The sequence below is a fragment of the Saccopteryx bilineata genome, chromosome 3 (assembly GCF_036850765.1).
Source record: "Saccopteryx bilineata isolate mSacBil1 chromosome 3, mSacBil1_pri_phased_curated, whole genome shotgun sequence".
NCBI lineage: Eukaryota > Metazoa > Chordata > Mammalia > Chiroptera > Emballonuridae > Saccopteryx > Saccopteryx bilineata.
In genome coordinates, this window is record NC_089492.1 from 240,763,409 (window position 1) to 240,784,465 (window position 21,057).

The following is a 21,057-nucleotide window of genomic DNA, read 5'->3' on the forward strand; positions in this document are numbered from 1 at the left end:
AAAGATGTGCCCCTTCCGGAAGTGCGGTGGGGGCCGGATAAATGGCCTCAGGGGGCCACATGTGGTTTGGGGACCCCTGCTCAACACTCTTAGACTCCTGATGGCCAACTCTCCTCATGTGTAAGAAGTCAAGAAGTCTTTTTTTGATATAGGCAAGTTGATTCTGTATAACAAAACATTCGTAGTGAACTTACTAATTTAGATATATCTATTTGAACACCGGGGAAGCAACCTATGGTCCAACTTAGAACCACATTTTTTTAAAAATATTTTATTTATTGATTTTTTTAGAGAGAGAGGAGTGTGAGAGAGAAACAGAGAGAGAGAGAAGGGGGAGGAGCAGGAAGCATCAACTCCCATATGTGCCTTGACCAGGCAAGCCCAAGGTTTCAAACCGGCGACCTCAGTGTTCCAGGTCGACGCTTTATCCCACTGCGCCACCACAGGTCAGACCTTGAACCACATTTTTAGTCTAATCTCTCTATGCCTTTGCTCCTGGTTCTGAAGCCATGTGCTTCCCAGGCAGAGAACAGGGGAAACAAACAAAAATAGACACACAGGAGCCTTTGCCCACAGATCAAGCCCAAACCCCACCACTAATTCACAGTGCTCTTGGCCTTGTCTGCCTTGGCTTCCAAACCTGTCTATTCGTCATCTTGCCCACTACTGACCTGTCTTCTCCTGACCCCAGAAGGCCACCTACCTCCTTGAATCCCTCACCCTGTATACACCTCTGACTCTAGGGCTTTGATTTGATCACAGATAATCTGTTTGGCCCCTTACCAATCATGATGCCCTCAAATTTTTGAATGGCACCAAACTGGCCATTTTTACATATATCATGTCATCTTCATAATGAGCCTGTTATAAGCCTATCATAGAGATATTACTATCCTTATTTTATAGACTAGAAAATATTTACTGTACTTAAGTTAAATAATTTGTCTCTGGATGGAATTAGACACCCAAAACTTTGAATAGCAGCTCAGGCACCCATTACTATGACCTCAAATAATTTGTTTAATTTGGAAAACAATATAAAGTAGGTATGGCCTGGTATCAACAATTAATAGTAAAATAATGACTAAAACTAGCCCTAACTATGAAAGAAGGAAATGCTCAGGAACCCTGAATGATTGATTACTAACTTAGAACAGATTTTTACTCATCATAAATGCCCCAGGAGATTAATTAGAAAATTCACCTACATAACAACAGGAGCACAAAATTAAATAATTTGCTTACAATCAAACAGTTACCAAGTGGTAGGCCCAGGATTTGAACCCATATTATTAAATTATCCTGTTGTAAGATGCAAGAGTCAATGAACAATTCATACAGGGAAAACAAATATTTCAAGCTAAAATTTTAAAAAAGAAATCTCTAGTTTCTTGTTCGTAGCTCCCAGTATATATCTAGCTTTGCAGTACTCCACACAATAGACACCTTTGTTCAGTTCAGCAGGGCTGATTCTATGTCGTAACTCTTGGTGCTTTGGGGGACTGTGTTCTTCCTTCTCTGATATCTGAAGATGGTCATGTAAGGAAACTTCAAGGATAAACTAATCTGTTTCACTTAAACAACTAGCCACACCAGGGCCACCACCTGTGGAAATGCAGAGCCTAACTCCCTTAGGAAAACAAAGTAAAGGCTGCTTAGCCTCCTTGCCAGACTGCTTTGTCACAATTACAAAGAGAGAGGACCTACTTCAACAACAACAAAAATGAAAATTGGGCTATAATGAAGCTGGATCTAGTTTCTAGCATGCACAGAACCTAACTCTCTGAAACAAGGGCATCTATACCATCCTGAAGTCTTGAAGGAAGGAAAATATTAGATGCCATTTTAAAAATGTGCACCAATTTTTATACACCAATAATGATGTATCAGAAAGGGAAACCAAGTAAACAATACCATTCACAATTACTTCAAAAAGAATAAAATACTTAGGAATAAATTTAACCAACAATGTGAAAGACCTATACTCAGAAAAATTACAAGGCACTAAAGAATATACAAACAAGTGGAAGCATATACCATGTTCATGAAAAGGAAGAATTAACATCATTAAAATGTCCTCATTACCCAAAGAAATCTACAGATTTAATACAATTCCTATCAATATCCCAATGGTGTATTTCACAGAACTAGAACAAATATTCCAAAATTTTATATGGAACCACAAAAGACACTGAATAGCCACAGCAATCTTGAGAAAGAACAAAGGTGGAGGAATCACACTACCTGAAATCAAAATATACTACAAGGGGCCCTGGCCGGTTGGCTCAGCGGTAGAGCGTCAGCCTAGGGTGCGGAGGACCCGGGTTCGATTCCCGGCCAGGGCACACAGGAGAAGCGCCCATTTGCTTCTCCACCCCTCCGCCGCGCTTTCCTCTATGTCTCTCTCTTCCCCTCCCGCAGCCAAGGCTCCATTGGAGCAAAGATGGCCCGGGCGCTGGGCATGGCTCTATGGCCTCTGCCTCAGGCACTAGAGTGTCTCTGGTCACAACATGGCGACGCCCAGGATGGGCAGAGCATCACCCCCTGGTGGGCAGAGTGTCGCCCCTGGTGGGCGTGCCAGGTGGATCCCGGTCGGGCGCATGCGGGAGTCTGACTGTCTCTCCCTGTTTCCAGCTTCAGAAAAATGGAAAAAAAAAAAAAAAAAAAAAAAAAAAAAAATATATATATATATATATATATACACACACACACACACACTATAAGGCCATAGTAACAAAAACAGCAAGGTACTGGCACAAAAACAGGCACAATGGAACAGAGTAGAGACCAGAAATCAACCTACACGTATATGGTCAATTAATATTTGACAAAGGAGGCAAGAACATATTATGGGGTAAAGACAGTCTATTCAATAAATGGTGTTGGAAAAATTGGACAGATACAAGCAAAAAAAAATTAAACTAGACCACCTTCTTATACAATACAAAAAAATAAACTCAAAATGAATTAAAGACTTAAATATTAGACATGAAACTATAAAAATCATAGAGGAAAACAGCAAAATCTCAGACACTTCTCATAGTAATATTTTTTTCAGATATATCTCCTCAGGCAAGAGAAACAAGAGAAAAGATAAACAAATAAGACTACATCAAACTAAAAAGTTTTTGCACAGCAAAATTAACCATCAACAAAATAAAAAGACAACTTACTGAATGGGAGAATATACAGTTGATACATCTGATAAGGGATTAATATCCAAAATTAATTTTAAAAAACAATAACAAGACTCAACCCCTCAAAAATAAACAATTTAAAAATGAGCTAATGGACCTGGCCAGTTGGCTCAGTGGTAGAGCATCAGCCCGGTGTGTGGAAGTCCTAGGTTCAATCCTGGCCAGGGCACACAGGAGAAGCATCCATCTGCTTCTCTACCCTTCCCCCTCTCCTTTCTCTCTGTCTCTTTCTTCCCCTCCCACAGCCAAGGCTCCGTGGCCTCTGTCTCAGGCGCTAGAATGGCTCCTGTTGCAACAGAGCAACGTCCCAGATGGGCAGAGCATTGCCCCCTAGTGGGCATGCCAGGAGGATCCTGGTCGGGCACATGCAGGAGTCTGTTTCTCTGCCTTCCTGCTTCTCACTTCAGAAAAAGAAAAAAAAATGGGCAAAGGACCTGAATAGACACTTTTCTAAAGAGGACACACAGCCTGACCCAGTGGTGGCACAGTGGATACAGCATCAAACTGGGATGCAGAGGACCCAGATTTGAAACCCCGAGGTCACCCACTTGAGCACAGGCTCATCAGCTTGAGCACAGGGTCACTGGCTTGAGCGTGGGATCATAGACATGACCCCATGCTCACTAGCTTGAGCCCAAAGGTCACTGGCTTGAGCCCAAGGTCTCTGGCTTGAACAAGGGATCACTCTCTCTGTAGCCCCTCTCCCCACCCACAGTCAAGGCACATATGAGAGAAAGCAATCAATGAACTAAGGTGCCATGATGAAGAATTGATGTTTCTCATCTCTTTCCCTTCCTGTCTGTCTGTCCCTATCTGTCCCTCTCTCTGTCTCTCTCTCTCTGACTCTTGTCAGAAAAAAATAAAAAATAAAGAGGACACACAGATGGCTAACAGGCATATGAAAAGATGCTCAATGTCACTAACCATTAGAAAAATGCAAATTAAATCCACAATAAGATATCACCTCACACCTGTCAAAATAGTTTTCATCAACAAATCAACAAACAACAAGTAAAGTGAAGATGTGAAGAAAAAGGAACCCTCACGCATTCACTGTCAGTGGGAATGCAGACTGGTGCAGTCACTGTGAAGAGCAGTATGGAGTTATCTCAAAAAATTAAAAATGAAACTGCCTTTTGACCCAACAATCTCTTCTGGTAATTTATCCTAAGAATCCCGAAACATGAATTTGAAAGAATATATGCACCACTATGCTCACTGCAGCATTATTTACAATAGCTAAGATCTGCAAACAGCCCAAGTGCCCATCAGTAAATGAGTGAATAAAATACCTGTGGTACATTTACACAAGGAATACTACATGGCCATAAAACACGAGGAAATCTTATCTTTTGCAACAGCATAGAGGGACCTGGAGAGCATTATGCTAAGTGAAATAAACCAGTTCAAGAAAGACAAGTACCATATGATTTCAGTCACATGTGGAGTCTAATGAACAAAATGAACTAACAAGCAAAATAGAAACAGACTCATACACAGAGAGCAGGCTGACAGCTGTCGGGGGGTGAGGAATGTTGGGTGAGGGAAGTAGATAGAGCAAGAAAGGACAACAAAAGAAAAAGAAAAGAAAAAAACTCATGGGCATGAACAACAGTGTGGTGACGGCTGGGGTGGGGGGTAAGGTGGAAGAGGGTATAGGTGGGTTAAATGGTGATGGACAAAGACTTACTTGACCTGGGTGGGCACACATACAATACAGTGTATAGAGATGTGTTGTAGAACTGGGGACCTAAAACCTGTATAATTACGTTAGCTAGTATCTCCTGAATAAAATTCAATAGGAAAAAAATGTCCACCAGATGATCAAGATACAGAGGCAAGTTGAGGGTAATCAAAACCCCCTTATTCCTAGAGATAAGCAGTCACAGAGGGCAGGCCAGGCTGAGGCACCAAATCTGTGAGGGGAAGGAACAGATCCTTCCGGGGCTGTTCTCTGAATCTGCTGAGGGAGTGGGTGGCAATATTGAGTCTAAACGGAGTGCGTCTCCATACTGCCACACAGCTCCCTACACTTCCCCAGGAAAACAAACTGCCTCACAGATGCATCGATTTCAGAGCTGAAATATAAAACAGGAAGAGTAATTTTTAAATTATGAAGGCAGTTATGGCAGTTGGAGCAGCAGCTGAGGGGCGATGCTAGCAACCTGAGTAGCACGTCATTTCAACTGATGGAAACTTGCTCTCTTTGGAGGTAGATACCCCAGGATGGAGGCCACCATGAGAAGGGCTCAGTTGGGCCACAAGGGATCATAGATTTCATTTCAATGTGGCTAAATAATAATACTAGATATGGTGAACATTTGTTAAATGCTTACCATATGCCAAACATATGCTAAGCACTTTACCTGAATTATCTCATTTAATTCTCATAATCACCCTATAAGGAAGGCGGATACTATTATAGTTGACGTTTTATCAATAAGACAACAAGGCTCACAGGTGAAACTGGCTCTGTATAGAACCCGTTCAGGGCTTCCACCCACTGTGAAAGCTAAAGTGAAGCATTAATGGCATGTCAGTGACAAGGGAGGGATAGCAAAGCTGTATGACTGACATTAGCTGTGTGACCTTGTGACCTCAGCATGCCACTTAACCTCTCTTTGGCTCAGTTTCCTTCTCTGTAAAATGAGGGTGAGGGTGACAATACTAGTTCTGCCTCACAGGGTTGCTAAGAGGACTAAGTGAGATAATATATTTAAAAAACTCACAGTCTTGTGGATTCATAAAAGAATTACATCAGTATTATTAGCTGCTGTTATCAGCATCTCTATGAAACAGATTTTACCTAAAAGGCAACTTATGCTGGCCCCAATGCTCCTTTCCCCAAGGCACCTCTGCTGTCTGCGGAGAGGTAGTTGCTCCCCTTCCCTGTTCTTCATTGCTCTGCCTACACATTGTTAGAGCTCTGGGCAGAATGTATTGTAGGTAATTCACTTACAATAGGTCATTTACATATGTGTCTCTTCTACTGACTGAACTATTTAACGGAGACACTGTTTCTTACCACAGCTCTAATCCCACTGCCATCACTGAGCCTTACAGACTATTACTAATTAACAGAAGCAGCAGTAACAATAATACAGTTAACATTTTTGTGATAACAGTTTTACATATGCTATCACATTTGATGTTGGCAATAATCCTATAATGTAGGAACTATTTGGAATCCTACTTTATAGATGAGAGAACTGAGGTGTAGAGAGGCTGAGTCACCTGCTTCAGTTCACACTGCTAGTCAATGGTGGTATGCCAAGATTCAAATACAGGATGACTCAAGGGCCATACCTTTGTCCTCCCTGAACTTAAGTGCTCCACTGACTGTCAACAGAGAACCAAAAGCATTTGTCTAACAAGGCATTTTGTAATAAAAGTTTTCTGAGTGTACATAGTAAAACAGAAGATTCTTCAGTAAAATTTAAGGTAAATAAAACTTGCCCAAGATTTCATTCCCAATGTGTGTAGAGTACAGAAAGTACAAAACAGAGTGGTCAATTCGATTCCTGCCATTGTGGGACTGAAAACAGGTATAAAATGAGTAATCAAATAAACAAAGACCATTTCAGAGTGGTACAAGTACCATGAAAATGTAACTATGAAGGCCAATTTTAGATGGGGTGCTCCTCTGCAGGGAGAGCATCTGAACTGGAAGTTGAAGGGTGAGAATAAGCCAGCCACAGGAAGGGCTAGGCAAAATGCATTCGGAGCAGTCAACGGGTAGCAAAGGAACTGGCAGATTCCAAAAATCAAAAGGAGACCAGGAGGCATCCAAGGAGGCAGTGGTAAGAAAGTGAGCTTGGAGAGGTAGACTGTGCTGTCCCTGTAGGCATGGCAGAGTTTGGGTTGTATTCTGAACTCAAGGGAAACCACAACAAAAGGTTTTTAAGCTGAGTGATAAAAAGTATTTTAATTCTTCAAAGAGCAGTCTGGCTGCTGCGTGAAGGCACAGGAATAGAAGGGAAACACTCAGATTTACTAAAGAGGCGGAATAAGGATGATGGTGGCTTGAATTAGAGTAGTTATTACTTTTCCTTTTTGATTGACTAATTTCCATACAAAACCAAAATGTGTTCTATGCTTATTCTAGTTCATTCAAATTCAACTTTTAGTGTCTTTAGAGAGCAGAAGAAACTTACCTTCTTTAACATTCTTCATCATACATACAGTGGAGACTGAGGCACAGAGAGCTTACCTGACTTGCTAATATCACACAAGTAATTTGCAGGAGACTTCACTCAAAGTCAAAGGTCAGGGGGCAAAGGCATAATAAAATGTGCAAACTTTTCTGCTGTTCCTATCAGGAAAGCCTGCCAAAATTCCATATTTGAAACAGGAGACTTTTTAAGGTATTTATATCTCACATTAATTCTCATATCAGTATTAATTAGTCCAGCATCTAGCTCAAGAGACACAGATGAGCTTACAGGGTTAAAAGAATGGACATCAAGTCGAGTCAGAGAACAGTGGCTTCTGCCCGGAGATAGCTCATGAAAGCAATTTTAAACTCCTCTGCTTTCTTTCAGGTCCTTCCTTCGTGTTTATGTACAAATCATACATACCTTCCTCCCCAGGTTGCATTTTGTCATTTTCCTCTCTTTTCCCAAAGAAATCTCCCCGAAGAGACAATGCTGGGTTTTTTTTTTTAAGGGGGGAGGGGCAGTGTGAAGTTCCTCTGAGTTCCTGCTCCCTTCGAGCACGGCTCCTATCCCACAATAATGTGTTATTTTGTTAGATTTTGGCATCCATCTAGCTTGTTTGGTCAGAAGCCAAAAAATTAGTTTGTGTCGGTCCACCAGCTTCTCCGCAGAGAAGCTCTCTTCTCACCCAGCGAGTGTGCTGTACCCTTGGCCTCTGGCCAGGAAGGGAAATCCATTTTACATAAAGAATGCACAAAGCTCAAGTGCTCGGAGACTTTTTACCTACTAAAATAACTTCATGGACAAACGCCAGTCTCCTCGACACATGCTGCAGGCACACTTGGCATGCAAAACAAGGTAAAGAGCTCTACGGAAGGTAGCAAATTTTTTTAGAAACCAGGAAATGGCTGTGCGTGCCCTCGTGGCACGTCACGTGGCTTGGCACGGCTGGCGTGATTGGCTGCGGCCGGGTAAATACAGCCGCCATGTAAGGAGCGGAACGTCGCCCTTCGCTGGCTTCTTAAAATGGCGGCTTGAGTCCCCGCACCAGGAGAAGCCAGACGGGACCTACTCTCAAGTTCCCCCTTGAAGTTTTTTTGTTTTGTTTTGTTTTGTTGTTTTTGTTGTTTTTTCCCCCCTCCTCAAGAAACCTTACGGATTTGAGTAGAAACAGATTTCTCCCCACTTGCTTCTCCGGCTCAATTTCACAGTTCGGCATACACTCAGGCTCTGTCAGAAGCTTGACAATGTTCCAGGGAAAATATTAACTGTAAACTTTCCAAGAGGAATTCAAGGAGCCAGGCAGCAATGTCAGGACGCCTTCCCCTTTTGGAAAGCCCATCCCGAGTGTGTGCCTGTCGATGTTTTGGAAACCAGCACAGGCAGCCCGAGCTCACATGACCTCCAGAAGGGTCCCACTTCACCAAGTCGCACAGTAGAAAGGGGGAGAGAAGAAAAAAAAAAAGAGAGAGACACATCCTCTTTGGCTAAAAGGCACGGAGGTCTCTCTCCCTCGCAGGCCTGACCAGTTGTACACTGCACACACTGATATATAAATATTTGCCTCTGGCTAAAGTTCAAGCAGCCCTGTGTGGCTGCCAGACACAACAGAAAACCATCATCCAAGGGAAAGTGTTTACTGCAGTGGTGGCCAAAGGAGCGACTGCCAGCAAGAGATCACATCTGATTGGCCCGCCCAGCCTGTGGAGTTATCATAAAGCACCTGGCCACTGGCCACTGGCCACTGCGCTGTTCCCGCCCTTTCGGTAATAGTTACAGTTCTTGAATGCACAGCCTTGCCACAGTTAACACAAGATCAATAGACATGGCGATGGTTTTACATGCTGGTTCCTTCCTCGCAAGATGCCTGCATGAGCCAAACCACCCTGTCTGTCCGCTACCACTACTGCAAAACATGTGTCTGCTCCTTGAAACGGCAGCAGTAGAGAGCCTGGGACCTTGCCCCACACACCGCCTCGCAACACCCCTCGCCTTTCTCGGGTCCTGTGCCCCCGGCACATCGCCAGCTCTCATCTCTGTATATTCTAGAATTAAATTCCTCAATCATCATCACTGGGTGAAGGTAAGCATCTTGAACTTCCTGCAAGAAAATAAATTAGGAAAGACCTCTTGCTAGAATTATTTTAAATAAAGCAACACATCCTTCAAATTCTCTCCAAAAACCAAAACGTACGTTGTGCTATTACCGAGGTGCTACAGTTCCAGGACAGGCAGAAATGAGAGAAGCTGCCCATCCAAAGATTGAGATTTCTAATTGAGTGTATAGGAACCGAATGAGAAATGATCTTAAACTCTTTTCAGAAAAGTTATGAATTCATAGTCTCTGCTATGCTCCTAGCTAGCAAGGCAAAGTCTTTTCATGGTTTTAAGTATTCAAGGCAGTTTGAATACAATCAAGATAAGTGATAACATTTTAAAGTCATTGTCACCCATATAACATTCATACACTTTAACACATGAATCAAAAGTTTCCTTAATGTAGCAAAATGAAATGTTCCTTTTCAGTTAAACTGATAAGTTATACAGAAAAATGGAAGAGAAAAATCAAGAAATACAAAGATAAGAACTTCTTTCAACAATTTAGGTAAAGCAAGCCAAGTTGAAATCTCATCTGTTTAAAATAAAATATGCTCTTGCTCATTTAAAACATTTGCTGTTTGTTAAAAATAAAGATTTTATAGCTGTACACAATTTAGAATTCTAACTTTGAAAATTCTTCAAGGTCCTGAGTCTTGATTGCTCTTAAGCTTAACAAAATTTCTAAATTTGAATTTGGTGCAAAACTAAAATAATGTACTAACTAATTTCATTTTCGACTGTCTGTGAAACTTTAATGACTATTTCTTAACCAAATGTGTCACTAAGGTTGATCTGTGTTTGGCCTTAGAAGCCCAGGACTTAAAGTATCAAGTTTGGCTTCCAAGAGATCCCAGGGAATCATGGGCAAGCAGATCACAGAGGAATGTTGTTCTGTTCCCAGCTGTGAACAAGACAGAATTAACTCTGAGACGCTTCCTCCTGCTGCCCTGGTGGACAAAAAGGTCAAGATGGTTAGCTCTTGTAGTCTCGGTACCAACCGTCAAAACAACATGCATGTTAAAAATAGATTGTCTGTAGGCCACTAAAATATAAATGCAGAAACAATTTAAAGTAAAAATAGTTTTAATACATTTAAGTTGCAGCTTCAAGTCTTTGAAAGACTGTAACATGAAACCAAGGAGAAAAAGGACAGAACAAAAATGTTCCCAAGTGAATTAACTTTACAAACTTTACGTCTAAAAATTTAAAAAACAACCATTCTGATCCAAGGATAACGCTTTTCTTAGGAAATTCCTTGAGTTCACAAGTAATTTAATTGAAAATTAAAGCACAAGAGGCAAATTTACCCCTTTTATTTGTTTATATTTTGATAACTGCATTTTTCTCCTCTCAATTTCTATGGAAATAAAAATATTGTTTACTTTCATAAGAATTTATCAGTAGGGAATAGAGTTGAAATATGAGGGTTTTTTTTTAATGCAATGAAATAATCAAGATATTCCATGGAGGTATGATACATCAATTCTATCATAACCATGTAGAAAACCAGGGGCAACTGTTGTTTTAGATGTAAGTAGTTACTTAAGACATTACCAAGCAGCATATTTAATAAAGTCTGTGGCATTTATACGATAAAATGCTAAAACATTAAGAAATTAAACTGGTAATAAAAGTAATTCCATCTTACAGACTGTCGCACTGAACAAAAATGTACCTTCTAAATAAAAATAATGTTACAAGTGTAAATATTCCTTTTCAAGCTGCTGAATGCATCACTTTAGGAAAGGCTTAGCTATGTTATTTGCAATTCCCTCATTGCACAACAATGTACATTACTGTCTGTAAGCTCTAATTTGGCATGGCGCATCATTAATGACCTGAATGGTGGCTGTTTCACACATACATATTTAATTACAACAGCTGAACAAATTACATATTTATGCTTTATAAAGGGGATTGCCAGTCTAATTCATTTGCTATGCATGCAGGTACAGGACTCCATCTGCAACAGCATCTGCACAACAAGAGCTAACAATTATCCATTGTACAGCTAGTAAGCATATCTGGGGAAACCTGTAAGGGAGGCTGTCATATTAACCATTTCAGTGCCTCCAGCCATGTACTTTTTTCCAGAGATCAAAATCTTTAAAAACAAAAATTGTAGCCCTTATATGCCCACTCGGTCATTTTAACAGAATGGATCAAACCTCTCGTCCATGCTAATTTCCAGTGCATTTAAAATTCTACACTACATTGAGGTTGTATGTACTTAATGGGGCTTCTGAAAGTGAGCATTTTCTTATGAGACTTACAGCCCCAGAACTCAAACACTGGTCCTTAACAGCCTTTGCCAAGATGACTACGGGGCTCATCTTCAACCAGGACAGAAGTTAAGCCTTTGTTACCCCCTCCATTCCACCATGGACCTGGGTGCTTACAGAACATGGGCCCGAGGAACCTTAAAAGAAAGCACACTCTAAGCCCCTTTTGAGAGTCCCAAGACCTCTGCTGAGCCATTCTTATCATCAATATATTTTCCAGCTAAGCCACAACTAAAAGCTACTGTTCCCTCTTTTGGTAATAAAGTCCTGCTCACCAGTGCTGCAACCTCATCTTAAGTGGCTTCAGGACTTTTGTATGTTTAATTTAATATATCCAATGAGTAATATAAATATTCTGGACCATCACTTCTACTTCAAAACCCAAAGAGGAAGAATTAAGAGGCAGCCAATCAATAGTGAGGTTTCCCATTATCATTTAAGGCTCTTGCTAGGCAATAAAGAGGCTCCATAGTGATGGCCCCTAAAAGCTCCTTACGGCGTCTTTGCCTCTTTAGGCCACAAAATCAAAGCATGAGTCAGAGGTGTGGGTTTTTTAATGTTCCCTCTTGAGTGATGGAGTTCAAGCCAGGGGCTAACTGGGAGAGGAGGGTAAAGAAACAGCAGTCCTGGACACCGTGCTGAATGTGAGGGCACGAAGTCAGGAACATATGCCCACCTCCTTTGGGGTGTGACTCCTGAGGAGCCAGGGCATATAGAAGCGTGGGTACCAAAATGCACTCCCAGCTACCCATGCAGTTCTTGGCTACGTGAGAGCCAAATTCACACGTGGAGAGTCCTGATTCACTCAACATCAGCCACCTGTGGAAACCAGCCTTTGGCAAGAAACCAAACTGCAAATGGGAGAGACAGAAGCTTCTCTGACATCTTCTAGGGGCCGATGGACTCTTAGAAGAACCAATGCTTGATCTATGGGGTTGCATATCCAAATTAACTTTTGATAGGGAAAAAAAAACACAAAGCTGCATTCCAGAGAGAGTTATTAAAAATACAACCTCACTTTGGTACAGAATTGGGGTTACCAATTCACTTAGCCAGAAACCACCCTGAAAAGGAGAGGCCTCATCAGGGTTTGAAGTCACTGCCCCTTGACTTCCAGTGTTAGGATACTGGAGGGCAGGCTTCCGGAGATGTTAACATGGTACTCCTCAGGGGCTTCACGTGAACCCAACAGCTGCCTTCAAAGTTCCACTCACACCTGATACTCCGTAGCAGCTGCAATGTGAACCATGCAGAAGTTGCATATCGCTTTATAATTTACAAAGACTTTTATGAACCCTGAAAGTCAGCTATGTCCACTTTGTAGATGAGAAAATGGAGGCTCAGAAAAGTTAAGTGACTCACCCAACACACAACTAATAAACGGTAATACTGAGACCAAAGTCTGAGACTTCCTGAGTCCAATTCCTGTGTTCCTCCCCTAACACTAATCCCAGCTTCACTGCCTCCCCTGCAGCCTGGCTTTGCATTTCCCCAATGAGAGTCACCAGTCAGGATGCATCTTTGTCAGCACTAGTAGCGTTGGTTTCAAAAGCAAGTATAGTGGAAACTATTGTGGCCCTTCCCATATGCTGTTTACTTGCCTTGGAGGTCGTCCGCAGCTGGGCAGACCTGCTTTCCAGTCTCCAACTCAAACAGATGAGTCTGCCTTGGGGCTTGCTCTGTCCACAGGGCAGAGGGGCAGGCTGGAAGTACAGGAGACCTCATGTACCCCGGAGCAACCCTCAACCAATGAAGGGCAACAGTTGGCTCTTGGTGAATTAATTATGACGTATGTTCTACAGCAGTGGTCCCAACCCCTGGGCCGCGGACCGGTACTGGTCCGTGGGCCATTTGGTATCGGTCCACAGAGAAAGAATAAATAACTTATATTATTTCCGTTTTATTTATATTTAAGTCTGAACGATGTTTTATTTTTAAAAAATGACCAGATTCCCTCTGTTACATCCGTCTAAGACTCACTCTTGACGCTTGTCTCGGTCACGTGATACATTTATCCATCCCACCCTTAAGGCCGTTCTGTGAAAATATTTTCTGACATTAAACCGGTCTGTGGCCCAAAAAAGGTTGGGGACCACTGTTCTACAGTCTATCAGAGAGGGGAATACCCACAGAAAATGAGTCCCAATTGGTCACAGTGATTACGTGTTCATTACGGTACCCTTTACTGGACCATTTTCTTTCCTCATACTCCCTGAGATCACCACCCAAATGAATTATTTTCACCCAAACCTTTGTCTCAGTGTCTGCTTGTGAGGAAACCCCAACTATAAAAACAAGTTAAAATTAGTGCTATTTACAATGTAAGGATGGCCTTGGGATCCACTGCTAACCATAACCTCACACCACTATTCTGCCACAATTAATTTGTTACCAGAATGTTACATACAGTCTGCAGCATCCTTCAAACAGTGGGTGACTCCAGTCAAGCTACTGCCTGGCCAGAAGATGGTCACGGAGACAAATGTTGGACATACTTGGTTTTGAACCCTGATTCTAGCCACTTATTCTTCAGGAGGTTATTCTCCTCATAGTGAAATAAAGATGACTGGTCCTACATCACGGTAGGATTGTGAGAGTAAAATAGGGCATTTGTAAAACCATCTAGCAGATAGTCTAGGTACACTGAAGTTCATTATTATCATTAACATAGAATTAACTATGAGGACAAAAGGATGCCAATATGATTTGGATGCATGTTAATGAGGAAAAAAACCTTCTCTAATGGTAGGATATAAGGTAACTAACTTTTTCTACTACTGTTCTGTCTTTCAGCTACCTTTAATTAACCAAGTGTAATCTGAATGCTTTAGCAAACTAACTCCTTTGCTGGTGCGGGTGATGTCACCCTGAAAGTCACTGGTGATACTCTGTACCAGCTCTCTGTAAGCCAATGCCACAGGCACCTTGGCTGACCTTGGCAACTTTCAAACCACAAAGTCATACTCCACTGCACTTCTGCCTTGATCTCTGGCGATCTGGGGAAGTGGGCAAAGGGAATAACTAGGGACCCACATAAGATAAATGAGCTGTTGTAAGGTGCCGTATCCCAATTCATGTGCTCAAAGGAAGAGATGAATGGTGCCTTGAAAGAGCTGATTTATTGTCTAAGGAGAAAGTCTCCTATAGATCTTCATTAAGGATGCTAACTTCTCAAGGTTGATTTGCAAGAATGGCTACTGTGTGAGACAAAAGACAAAAAATAAAGTTTGCAAATGTCAAGGTCTTACGGAACCCATAATAGAGATGGTTTATTGAAGCGCCTCTTTATTAAAGATGGCTTAAATTAGAGGAAGGGGATTAGAAAGGGGAGTCTGACTAGCTTAAAATTAAGAGAGACTTGTATGTAATACATGGTTTTCCAAAACACACACATAGAGGATAGAAAACATTCTTTTTAGAAACACTATACTAAATATAATATAACCTTTAATGATTCAGAACATACCTGAGGCTCATACCATCAGGTTAATTTCTCCATGCTTCAATTTTCTTGTCTTTAAAATAGTGATAACTATAAAGACTTGTACAAATTGAGCTAATGCACACAATATCACTAGGTAATGCTGTAATACAGATATTATTTTTTTTAAATCAGGGTTATGATTTTCATATATATATATATATATATATAGAGAGAGAGAGAGAGAGAGAGAGAGAGAGGAGGTATAGGAGATTGGAATAACTTGACCTTATACATTTAAAGTTATTCTTGAACTCACTGCTGATTAAGCTTCTTTTTTTAAAATCTAAAAAAATATTTCCATACAGAGAACTAAACATAGAAAGGGGAGGAATACAGGTACTTCTACTTTTCTGGTTTTGGTATTCCCAATAATTGTCAAGAGTTCCCTATACAGGATTTAAAAGGTTTAATGTGCTACAGAAATATAACATAAATAGCTCTTGAATAAATGGATTGCTTCAAAAATAAGTTTACTGCAGTATGTTCCCACGTTCATTTTAAAAATGCATAGAATAAAAAAAGTTAATTTGAATATTCACCTATGCATTTTTTTCTAGATTTTTTTTATATAGGAGGTAATACTACCTATTTTCAATAAGAAATACATTTTTAATATTGACACATTCTTTATTAAAAAAAACTTTAAATGGAAGCAAGTAAAAGGAAAAATAATCCAAAAAATTTTTCCATCCTATAAAATATCTACTGAGATAAAAAAGGTGGAACTTAGTAGAACTGCTTTTATGAGAGTTAAAGGCCTTTACCACTCACTAATCCATGCCTGCCCCCCTTATCCTTCAAAGAATATGACAACGTAAAGCAATAACATTTACAATAAAAACAATGGCAACAATTTAAAAGAAAAAAAAAATGAAAACCTGGGAAACGGTCCCTCAGCTAGCCTGCTCCCAGCCTCCAGGTAGCTGTCCGCCCTTGGTGGCCCAGCAGTTAGCCAAAGGCCTTAGAAGGGAATTGAATGCCCTCACAGCAGATCCTCACCTTCCTCCTCAGCGCCGTGCTAAACCAGGCACAGTCGCTGGAACTTGGCCCGTTCTTCCCAACCTCTCTGCTTTTCTTTCTGTGTGCTACTCAAGCTATCTCATCATGCAACAACCTGTTACCTCTCAGTCCCCTAAAACTCAGCTTAGATGAAATCACTTTCAGAAAGATAGGCCTCAATATTCCGCACTTCTTTCTCAAATCAAACTTTATCACGTTCACATTTCTATCTCTTCGCTGGACACACGCCTACCACACGGCACACGGTAGGTGTTGAGAAATTGTTGAATGAGTAAGGCAATGACTGAATATACAACGATAGCCCATGGAGGAAACAGTCTAACAGAATGTAACCAAAGAAAGATGTAATTACCTGTGAAATAACTGACTTAAGTAGAATATGACATGTAACAATAAATAAATGTAAGAATCCTCTGCATCAATCACCTGCCTACTAAGAATAAGGCTTTTTAATACTGATATCTGGGGATAAGGGGCTGGGGGTGATAAAGTATCACATGGATTAGAAGAACCATGACTAAATGATACCTGGTACTCTCCCCTGACAGTTACATGGTGGTAGGAAATTCAGTAAGAGGTTCATTTATTTTCCCCTCATCTGTAGTTATACGGCACTTCTCACAATCCTGAAGTAATAAAACATGTCAACACAGAAAGACTTATCATAAAAAATATTTTGTTTGTTTGTTGTGACTGATATGCTAATACCCAATACATGCAAACTCTTGAGATATTTGTATTTTTTGAAACCCTTTACACTGGCATTGGGAAGGAGGCCACACTTTCAAGAATACCAATAGTTAAGCATGTGCTGGTTACAGAAAATGCTCCTCACTGCATGCCAGGGTGTCCCTCAAAAGACCAAATCATCTCTTGACAGTGCCTATCAAAAGTTCATCCCCTAATCTTCACTTTTACAATTCAAAACATAAGTTCAGCCTATCAGAGGTGGCTCTGATGAACCTTCTCAAAGACAAGATCTGTGTCCTCCTTCCTTATGCCCTGGCACCTCTCACACACGTGCCTGGCATATCAGCAGCACTCAAAGGTTATCAACTGGAACCAAACCAATGTGCCTTTCCTCTTTATCATGTGGGATCAAAGGCAGAAATATGCTCCTTTCCTGCTTCTTAGTGTTCAATGCAAATGGCAGATACCTGGGAATTCACTGGTTTGGGCCCACATGAAAGCAATTTCATTTACTCACTTCCACTGCCTCATCTCCCCCACACCACTACCAGGTGAAACTAGGGATAACAAATTCTTCTAGGAGCTATAGTGTACATATATATCTCTGACCTTGCACCAGGGTCATAATGGAGTGAGGAATTCCCCAACTCATTCCATTAAAAGTCCATTTCATTTTTAGACCAAATGGAAAAAAGAATTCATCTGCTTTGGCCCTGGCCAGGTGCTCAGTGGATAAAGTATTTGTCTCAGTGTGCCAAGGTCGTGGGTTTAATCCCCAGTGAGGGCACATACAAGAAACAACCAATGGGTACACAACTAAATTTAAAAAAATAAAAATGGAACTAAGTAGAACGGAGAGTCGATGCCTTTCTCTCTTTCTCTCTCTCTCTCCCTCTTGCCCCCTCCCTCTCAAATCAATAGAGCAATTAAAAAAGAAATTCATCAGCTTCATGACGTATGTATAGTCATGCATGCTGCTTTCAGAGAAGGTAACAGTGCCTGGATAAAGCCTCCCGGCAGCTTTAAAACTATCCTGGCCTATTGAGAACAATGTTTTTCCAAATCCCTGAAGCCAGGAGCAGACCCAGAGCAGGGCTTCTGTTGAGAACATTCAGCCATGAACCTCTCCGTCTGTATAATGCCCTCACCTCCTAGGTTGTCTTTTCCTTTAGGACACCCCATATCTGAAAGGAAAAAAAACGAGAGACAAAATGAATGCTAAAATCTAGCAAACAGTGTTAAACGTGGAGAAAACAGCCAAATCCAAAAGCTTTCTCCTCTCTCCATCCGTGCTTCTCATCAGCTCTGCCCTGATCATCAATCTCTATTCACTTTCCCCTAACACAGAAATGTGTTGAGAATGTACTGAGTGCCGGCCACTGTGATATGTCCACTATCTCACTTACGGCCCTGAGGTATCACCCTTATCCCTGCCTGACAGAACAGAAACTAGGGCTGAGAGCAGTGAAGTCACCTATCCAAGGTTACACAGCTGAAAAGTGGCAGGGCTGGGCAAGAGACTCTAAGTCAGATGTCCCTTCCACGGCACACCCTCACACCTCTCCCAGGAGATGCTTGGTAATACCTTACCTGCCCAGAGGTGAGAGAAAGAAATACAGGGACCTAGGAAGAGGACAGGATTGATTGAGGGCACACAGCAATCCCTTACTCTTCCCTTGAGGGTAGATTGGAGGCCCCTACAAATGGAAAACGATAGCTATTCCACTTTACACCTGAAACTCAAATACTAAAAACATGCATAGTGATACTACCTTTCACATGTATAATGTGTATCTTTCAAAAAACTTCATAGAAATTATGTCTCTTATCGTCTTCACCATAGATCTTCAGGATGGCTAAGGCAGATTAGAGATTCTCATCTTTGGAGAAATTGGGAGAAACCTCAGGCATGGAGATGTAAGCGACTTGCCCACAATCACACAGTAAGTGACCCAGGTGGGAGGCCAAGTCCCCTGACCTCCTTGGTCTTTTCTCATTTTACTTTTCAGACAGTGCAACTCATGGATCTGTCTCTCCCCACCGACTTCCATGCTCCTCAGCAAGAGTTGCCAATTTTTCTTTCCTAGATGAGCAATGAACCTTTCAAGGGTATCAAAACAAACAGTGGAAAGAGGACTGGCCTTTCAGCCAGAATAAAATCTAGGGGACCCAAGTCCCAGTCATTTATTGGTTGTGAAACCCTGGGCACAAGACTCGCAATTACTTAGGTTTCAGATTCCTCATCTGTAATTTGAAAGTAACAATACTTGCCCTCTCTACCTCATGGAGTTGTCAGAAAAATCAAATGAGAGAATGGATGTGAAGGGTTCCTTATAAAACTGCAAATACTGTACAAATATAAAGGATTATTATTTTTGGATTCAATAGACTTTCTCAATTGAATGAAGCCCTGTGTTGCTGGATGATCAAGTTATGTTATAAATAACCAAGACAAATGTTCTGGTTCCTGAAACAATTTTACCAGCTTGCTTGCTCCCATGAAAGGACACTGGTAATAAAATTAATTAAATCAGCACTCTTTGCTATCTTCAGGACGTAAATTATTACTAGTCGAGGATTGGTAGGAGAATGGCGATTTTCAAAGGCATCCAGACCTCTGACTATAAAAAGCTGACCTTCCCTAGTCTAGACTAGAACATAGGACATGGGGCAAGGTGGAAAAACAAAAGGCTTGCCTTCTGGTTTTACAACAAGAAGTATCCAACCTGGACTGCCTTGTCTCCAACAATGGTTGAAAGAGCTTATATGCTAAACTCAGCTTCTTGTTAAATATTTCAAGGATGCTAATGGAACCAGTCAACTCTGTTATGCATCAACAGGCTGGCTTTATCTTAAACCAATTATAAATAAACATCTAAATACAGCCTGCTTTAAATATGCATTTAAAAAAACATATCCAACCTTCATGCCATCCATCACCAGCACATATCTGACTCATCTAAAACCTACCGTCTACCAGGACCCTGCACCTCTGTGACCATTTGCCTTGTGAATCATGGCTAGTACAGCATTATTTCTAATAACTCCTAAAGGTTCCTTTCTCTGTAGGAACCAGAAATTCACTGCCAAACACACAGCTTCCATTCAGAAGATTATTTATGGCACTGATAATTGAATTCCAGTCACATCACTAAGGAAGACTGGGTTCAGAGGGAAAAGAACCTAACCATAATTTCTAGAGAGATCCATAAATTACTGCTTTTCTCCCCTGGAGGTTAAGTCCTTGGATTCTTCCATAGCATTTATTCTAAGTTTGGAATCATCACAGAAATTCCTTTCTCTGTGCTCAAGTGACAAATCAACTCCTAAGGTAAATCCTTTGAAACTGCCCTTCGCATTAACCCCTGAGAACTCATAAGGGGTGAATAGGAAATCCCCCCTTTGCATCAGATGTGGCTATCTCCATTACAGCACACAATTCCTAAATCTCTATCATCTTAGAGTTAAGGGTACGATCCCACTGCAGGCTTCTCTCCCCCCAGCAAAGGCACAACGTCACAGCTGCACAGCACGGGGGCTTTGGGCACAGTGGCCGCAGCAACATGCACTCTCTCATTCCTTTTTAAATTAGATCATCGGGGCATCGCCTTCATTTCTTTCAGGAAGACCTACCAAAAAGTTTTCCCAAATAAGAAATTTTCCTCCTCCCAAATCCTATATTTAATGTTTTAACAAAGATGGGAGCTTTAATGACTCAATGTAGCCTGCATTACAGAAAGCATTTCTCTTATTATCCTTTAGCTCAACCAGAGAAGAAATGTCACTACAGTCACTTATAAATATTTTCAAATTATTCTTAAAATAAAAATACAATGAATAATTTCAGTCTAGAAGGAACATAAAACCTTTTTTTTCTCCCTCTAAGCACTGCCCTTCTTAAATATATCACATTCCCATTCGCTTGGCTTCTTATTTCAAGTAGATGGGTTAAACAGTATCATCCTATTGTCATACTTTTAGCCTGGAATAAAGTTAGCATTTTAGACATTGTTCCAACCGTCCCTTTTATTTAATAGTTTCAGAGAACATGGTAAACAGTATTTGGTAAAAGATTGGGAGTAAAATAAATTGTGAGAGTAAATAAATTGTCTAAGATTACACAGTCAATC

General features: G+C 41.1%; 1 protein-coding gene and 1 non-coding gene across 10 annotated transcripts in view; one reads left to right on the forward strand and one right to left on the reverse strand.

The window, feature by feature from the left end:
- NFIA (nuclear factor I A) overlaps positions 1–21,057 on the reverse strand; it is a 386,029-nt gene that overhangs the window by 275,491 nt on the left and 89,481 nt on the right. The window lies entirely within an intron of this gene.
- On the forward strand, positions 2,270–2,345 carry TRNAP-AGG (transfer RNA proline (anticodon AGG)). Its single transcript has one exon. It is a non-coding gene; the product is annotated as a tRNA-Pro (tRNA).